The sequence below is a fragment of the Mastomys coucha genome, unplaced genomic scaffold (assembly GCF_008632895.1).
Source record: "Mastomys coucha isolate ucsf_1 unplaced genomic scaffold, UCSF_Mcou_1 pScaffold9, whole genome shotgun sequence".
Lineage (NCBI taxonomy): Eukaryota > Metazoa > Chordata > Mammalia > Rodentia > Muridae > Mastomys > Mastomys coucha.
In genome coordinates, this window is record NW_022196915.1 from 38736132 (window position 1) to 38744096 (window position 7965).

Sequence of the window (7965 nt, forward strand, 5' to 3'; positions counted from 1 at the left end):
CCAAACCTCCCACTTCCCTACAAAACAACAAAAACAAAACCCCAAGAAAAGGAAAAAAGAAAATCCATAAATAAATGATATAGTTCCTGGAGACAGCACCGGCCTAGCACATGCAAAGCCTTGTGTCCCACACAAAAATAAAAATAAAAAAAATCAATCAATTGGAAAAAGCTTCTCATTCATACCCTTTACGTAGTCAAATCCCATGTCCCCACCCCCAAATTCTGTTATGTTGACTCTAAATAAGCAACTAAGCTATAAAAAAAATCACTAATTTCTCAAAGAACCAACCAAAAAGAAATTCTATCACTAATAGAACAATATACTTACAAATACATCCCAGGGGAAAAATTCTCAAAGATGTCTGCACCACATTTTCATAATATACAGTGGAATTAAAAAAGAGAATGAGAGAGAGACAATTCCAAAAAAACCCTGAAGGATTCACAACTGTTTAATGGCCTGCCTGCCTGCCCTCTCAAATAAATTTATGACTTCAATTATATGGGGCTGGAAAGACAGCTCAGCAGTTAACAGCACTGGTTGCTCTCACTAAGCATAGGACCTAGTTTGGTTCCCAGTACCCACAAGGTAGCTCACAACCACCTATAACTCACCCTAGTTCCAGGGGACCCAACACCCTCTTTTGGCCTCCCTGGACATCAGGTATGCACAGGGACATATACATATATACAGGCAACATTCATACACATAATTATTTATTTTGCTTTTGTTCTTTTCAGACAGGGTTCTTTGTGTATTCCTGGCTGTCCTAGAACTCACCAGGTAGACAAGGCTGGCCTCAAACTCAGAGATCCTCCTGTCTCTGGCTCCTGAGAGCTAGGATTAAAGCCGTGCACCATCACTGCCAGGCTACATAATTTTTTAAAATTCAATTACTATTGCTGAGGGTGCAGTTCAGTAGTACAGCAAGATCATGAGTTCAGTCTCTAAGTACACCAAAATTAAAAGGAATTTACTTACTATATAACTTTTCTCAGAATGTTATTGACCTAATATCATAGGTTATAAACTAAGCATGGCGGCTTATGTGTATAATCCCATCATTCAGGAAGTTGAGGCAGGAAGACTGCTAAAAGTTCCAAGACAGGGGCTGGAAAGATGGCTCCATGGTTAATGGCACTTGCTGCTTTTGCTGAGTGCCTGGATTTGACTCCTAGTACTCACAGTGAGCAGCTCACAACCACTAGTAACTCTAGTTCCAGGGGACCTGATGCATTCTTCTGGCCTTCCACAGGCAAGTGGTACAACTACACTTAAGGCACAGAAAAATACAATAACATAAATTAAAAAAACAAAACAAAACAAAAACATGGGCTGGAGAGATGGCTCAGTGGTTAAGAGCACTGTCTGCTCTTCCAAAGGTCCTGAGTTCAAATCCCAGCAACCACATGGTGGCTCACAACCATCTGTAATAAGATCTGATGCCCTCTTCTGGGGTGTCTGAAGACAGCGACAGTGTACTTACATATAATAAATACATAAATCTTAAAAAAAACAAAAGCAAAAACAAAACAAGCCAGTCTAGGTTATTTAGTGGTTCCAGACCAACCTGGGTAGCAGAGTGAGATCCTGCCTCTCAAAAAAAAAAAAAAAAAAAAAAAAAAAAAAAAAAAAAAAAAAGATTGTGTTTGTGTGCTGATAGCCCAGTGGTTAAAAATACTTGCAGCACAATCATGGGGCAAGAGGACCACAGTTCAGATCCAGCACCCACCTAACAAGCCAGTCCTCCTGTCAAGGCCTGTGATTCTAGTGCCCTCTTCTGGCCTTTGGAAGCATACAGCACCAATATATGTGCATATACAAATACAGACACATACACATACAGAGGTAAATGAATCTTTAAAAAAAAAAAAAAAGTGTCGGGCATGGTGGTACATGCTTTCATTCCCAGCACTTGGGAGATAGAGGCAGGTAGATTCTCTGTAAGTTCAAAGCCAGCCCGGCCTACATAATGTATTAAAGGACAGGCAAGGGTATGTGAGAGACTGTCTCAAACACACAAATAATAAAATAAAACACATTTAAAAAATTTTTTTTGGTATTTCCAGATAGGGTTTCTCTGTATATCCCTGGTTGTCCTGGAACTCACTCTGTAGATCAGGCTGGCCTCGAACTCAGAAATCTGCCTGTTTCTGCCTGCCAAGCGCTGGGATTAAAGGCATGCGCCGCCATCACCACCTGGCTTTAAAACACATTTTAAAACATTAATGTTCTTTTAAAAAAGTTATAGACTCTCAGGACAAAAAGGTCATTATGGAATTATTTTACTAGACAAAAAGTTTATCACTATCACATTTTAGGGGCTGATATATGGGGAAGGATACAATTCTAGAATGCTACTGCACTATCATTTCACAATGAAGTTATATATTACAAGTCTCTCTGGAGATAAGCATAAGAAATAAAATCAGGTATATTTTACTCTTTCAACATTAAAGAGAACTTTTAGTAATAATATATACTAATAAGTAATTATTTTTGGACATCTTTTCAAATAAAAATAGATGGACCATATAGTGATAACCTGAACTTGAAGAGGGTAGAATTCTAAGTTCCCCTAACTGTTCCACTGCTAAGAATATACTCTTGGATCTATTCCTGATGAAGATGAATGCTGCTATCTATGCCATTCTCAGTTTTCTGGATTTTTTTGGTGGTGCTATAGACTGGACTCAGGGCCTTGTGTACATTAGGCAAGTGTTACATCCAAAGCCCCTCTTACTGGACCTTTGATAACTGCTTAACATATTGATGGGAAGAATTGAAGTGTTTCTGTTTTTAAAGACTTGCTACAATCTGAAGGCTAAATATATGATACTTTAAGATAAACATTTTGCCTCATGTGACATTAAACAACTCAGGGATCCTGCTGAAGGACAAGAAAATAATGATCAATTTAAAAAAAAAGAAAAAAGTAAGAAAAGGAAAAGCTGCATACGGTGGTACAGACCTGTTTTGACAATATTTAGAGATATTTGGGAAGATTAGGAGTTCAAAGCCAGTCTCAGAATTTTTTTAACAGAATTCAATGCCAGCCTGACCTAAATTATTTTTTGTCTCAATACAAAAAATAAACAACAAAAAAACCGGAAACGCCCGCAGAAAGTCAAGCTCCTATTGATAAAGAGCTATAGGCAATTAATGGCTGCTAAAAGAGGTAGAATCAAGATGAGCCTCAGGGGTTAGCCAATCCCAAAAAGTAAGTCCTGAGCCCCTGTAACACAAGCAACACTGAATAGACTCAGTAGGTTTATACTCACACACATACATATACACATACATATATGTAATAATAATTAAAGAGGAGGAGGTCAATAATGTGAGGGACCATGGGGAGAATGGGAGGTACTGGAGTGGAAAGAGAAAGGATGGAAATTATATAAATACAGCACTCAAGTATGAAATTATCAAAAAATTAAAAGAGAAAATTACCTACAGAACTGCTCAGAACAGCTTAAAAAGAAACCTCAGGTACTAACATGCTCTGCAGTTTAAACTGTAAACATCTGTAACTATGCAGAAGTAGACATATTGCATAATTCAAATACACAAGAAGTTTACTTTTGGGTTTTGGGGGCTTTTTAGGTTATTATTGGAATTTAACCCACTATTTTGCATATACTCAGCAACCACTCTACCAAGTTATATCCCTCACCTCTTGCAATGAAAAATTTAAAATGTAGAGCAAAAAACACAAAAAGCTAAATTTGATTTCATAAATACACATAAAGCAAACTGTGAAGTTAAAGGGAAAAAGGTTATCTGGGACCACATCTGGCTGGAATGCAGTACATAGTTAGATAAAGTGCAGTACATAGTTGGATAAAGTTGAAATAGAAATAGCTGCTGTCTGTTACACAAAAATACAGCTGTCACTTGGGTACTAGACATCGGTACATTAAGACAAGAAGTAAACAAAAACGTAAGAGGAAGACCAGGAATGCTGCAGAAATCATTCTGGAGGGAACAAAACATAACTGAGTGGCATAGGAAACATGAGCTCCTACCTACCCATGAATCAAATGCCAAAGAAAAAGATAGTAAACACCAGAATGGTTACAGAAGAGCTGGGAGAGATCATTGAAAGACCTGAGAGCGGGAGTCAAGACCACAGGCAAGCGGAGTATATGGTGACTTCTACTGCTGAGCCCAAGGCTTCAGGAAAAATGTCTGTATTTTGTCCTTTGCTTTCTCCCAAGTATTAGGCTGACTTTAAGCTCAGAAGATAGATTTCAGGACTGTGGGTAATTTCACAGAGCCATTTAACATCCATCTAAAGGTGGTAGTTCTTCCCTGGATAAAAGCATTAAAGCTGATTCTTCCAGTAACAGGAACCCTCAAATTAACCCTATCACAGTATTGCTTAAGCAAACTCTCTTTTCAAAGGGGACATATACAAAGGTTTCCCTTAAAGAACCCTCTCAACACCCTCTATTAACTAACAGAAACCGCCCCTTCACACAAAATGTCATTCTTAACACAGAATTCTGCTCCAGTGGGTATCATGACCTATCATCCAGAAGGACTACAGAAAAAGTTGTCCTACGAAATACTAGATGTATGTTTCCTGGCAATACAAAGTCAGCTCAGCGGATATATTCTCCATATACTTCTAAAAGGATATGGCCAGTTTGAGAATTGAAAAAAGAAAAAAAAAAAATCAAAGAGCCAGCTGAACGGATCAAACACTGAGAAGACAGGAGCATGCTAGAACCTATGCATTCCTCCACCAAATCCTTTCTTCCTGCTCTTCTGAGATTTCAGCTTTAAACCTTCTGTGAGCCTTTTTTCTCTTTCTCTTCTATTTGGTGTCGGGTGGGTTCAGAGGACTGAACCCAGGGGGGTAATCTGTCTCTGTCTGTCTGTCTCTCCATACTGACCAGTATCCTTTGCCTTGTCTGGTAGTCTCTGTCATACACTCTTACTTGCAACAGCTTTTAAGTAGAATTCTGCTATATTTCTTATCATAACCTTTATTAGCTTAACAGCTGAAATAACTAATGTTTTCCATTTTCAGATTTTGGTAGTAGTGAATTTGTATAATCCAAGAACTTGGGAGGTAGAGACATAAAGACATTAGTGAGTTGGAGGCCAAACAATCAGGAGTTGTGGCTCCCTCATCTCAGAGTGTCTCCCCCACCACCCCCAGTGAACGACCTGCATTACTAAAGGATATGACACCCAAGGAAAAACAAGTTAAAAAAAAAAGAAAAGAAGTTGCCCACTTCCTGCCCTAAGAAATTGACTACAACTTGTGGAACCTGCTGAGTGACCATAAAAAGGTATTTCTAGGCAGAAGACACTCTGTAATTAAAAAGACAATATCCCAGCAGTGGCCGGAGGCGCGCGCCTTTAATCCGGGCAGAGGCAGGAAGATCTCTGTGAGTTAAGAGGCCAGCCTGGTCTACAAAAGGAAAACCAGATACCCTTTCAAGAGAAACCACAGCAACAACATAAGGGAAACATTCAAATTGCAAATCCACGTTCTAGAATCTGATATGTCCCCAAAACGACCTCAGCTGGCACTAAGCCTGTCTCTGAGTTAAAGTCAGAACAGAGATCCCGTGGGCACAGATTTGATGTCAAAATGCAGCAAATTTGATAAAGCAACTTCCTCACTTGAGTCTGAGATGTCTCACTATGTCTATCCTCTGAAAGAAAATTACGTAGTGTTTAAAAGCCGTCTTCTGGCTCACTTTGCTCACTCACTGCAAAGACTGGTTCACTACATACCTCTTCTGGGAAGCCTTTAACGACGTCAGAACTGCCCCTTAAAGAGGCGCTGCTGCGCATGCACAGCTGCAGCAATGGCAAGCATATATTTTGAGACACTAGAAACAGGTAAGTTAAAACAAAAAACAAAACAAAACAAATTCTAAATAATATTCGCCAAGAGGCAGTCCTCTCCTAGTGAAGAGGTTTACATAATGTGTCAGAAAGCCAAAGAGCTCTGCAGACCTGTCAAGGAAGACACAAGACTTGAGCTGTTTCTTCGTCACCTCTACTTTCCAAAAGCCCCACAGAAACTGGGTACATAATAAATCCGAACACGTTCACCCCAGGCTTTCCTACCCACATTTACTAAAACATTAAAGATGGGAGAAGAGAGGGGGAAAAAAAAATCCAGCCAAACAAACTAAAAACCCCGGCCTCACACTTCTGACTCCAACGTATGGAGTAACCTAACCGAGCAGGGGAGTTTTTCTTCTGGTGAAGGAGGAAGGAGAAAAAGGCAACTGTCTCGAATGTGCGCCTCGCCCCGCAGTGCAATGACAAGCTCCAAAACTCCACGCTGGCCCTAGCAGCTCTCTCGCGGCCCGTCTCAGCACGGCCCCGCGGCCCGTACGGTCCCCAGCGCCTGCCTCTCACAAAGGAGAGTGGTTCAGCCCCGAGCATCCCGCACCTGATCACTCAGCGCTGCACCCGCATGGGTGCGAGCGAGAACGTTGTTACCCCACCCACGACCCGCCCAGGCTCCGACGAGGCTTGGTGGAGCCGCGCGTGCCGCGGGCTTACCTGAGCCAGTCCTGCGGCTTCCTTCCCCGGGCAAGAGTTGCAACCCACCGTCCGGGAGAACAAGGCGCCTTCCGGCGGAGCACGGCCAGCCCTCGCCGCAAGCAAGCTTGCTAGTCCTCCATGCTCCTGGGCCCGCCCACCGCCTTCCACCCACCAATGGCATGGCCGGAGCCGGGCGCCATCCAGGAAGTCTCGGAAGGGTGGGAGGGCCTGAGGCTGGGAAGGGTACGTAGGCAACCGCAGATATGCCTGATTGGAAAAAAGGGCCGGCGGCGGGCTGGCAGGACCGACCTCTGACCCCCACCACTGGGGGCGCTCCAAACCCGGACAGCACCTGCTACCTGTCTCGGGAGGCCATCTTGGGTCGACTGGCTCGGTGGTCTCCCACGATTACTAATGGGAATGTGAAGCCCTTTTTGGAGTTCTGTTGGTCCAGCCCCCTACGTGACCTCCTCTCGTGTACTCAGGATACCTGTCCGTCAGCGTGAGGAACTCTGGAGAAATGTTGAACGTGACTGGAAACAAGCCCCACTACCTCTTAAATGTAGGAATGATGCTGGTTTATCAAGGAAGCCAGCAATCAGTTTTTCGAATGGCACTTCCTAGGGTGATCTTGACAAGCAGGGTTATCAACACACAATCGACACAGATTTTATAGCCCTTCTACTTGCTTATCCATGCACGTTTCAGATTTTCCAATATTAGGGTTGTTTGTCTGTTTGTTAGAGACAAGGTCTCGATATATCGCTGAGGTTGGCCTCACTATGTAAAGCTGGCCTTAAACATAGAGATAGAGTATTTAAGGCATGAGCTACCACGCCCTAACCCAGTTTTCTGATTTTAGCAACCCAAAATACTGAGTCATTTAGTAATATCAGGAGTGAGGAATTTCACTTAAAAAGCAAAGGACCTTAAATTCACCAGTAGTTCCAAACTACTCATGAATACACACACTGGGCAAATAAGACTTAGCAGAGGGACACTGACAAGAGTAATTTATTCTGGAAAGAAGCAAAATTTCATCATAGGTGAAACTGCACTGAGAAAGGTGTTCCTGCATTTTCTATAGTTCTGCCGACTACATTTCCATACAAGAAGTTCTTTGTTGTTGTTGTCTGTTTAAATACCAGTATTAGAAAACTCAGGAAGGGCTGGCGAGATGGCTCTTCCGAAGGTCCTGAGTTCGGATCTCAGCAACCACATGGTGGCTCACAACCACCCGTAATGAGAGCTGATGCCCTCTTCTGGTGCGTCTGAAGACAGCTACAGTGAATTACACCGGAGCAGCGAGCAGAGCAGCGAGCAGGGCCAGGGCCAGAGAGAGCAGGGCCAGCAGAGGTCCTGAGTTCAATTCCCAGCAGCCACACACATGATAGCTCACGGCCATCTATACAGCTACAGTGTACTCATACACATAAAATAAAA

General features: G+C 42.4%; 1 protein-coding gene across 3 annotated transcripts in view; it reads right to left on the reverse strand.

The window, feature by feature from the left end:
• Chd8 (chromodomain helicase DNA binding protein 8) overlaps positions 1-6657 on the reverse strand; it is a 62199-nt gene extending 55542 nt beyond the window's left edge. For all 3 annotated transcript variants that reach the window (XM_031361312.1, XM_031361314.1, XM_031361309.1), the window contains exon 1: positions 6541-6657. The gene's annotated coding sequence lies outside the window, so the exon portion shown is untranslated. The remainder of the gene's footprint in view (positions 1-6540) is intronic.
• Between the last annotated feature and the right edge of the window lie 1308 nt (positions 6658-7965).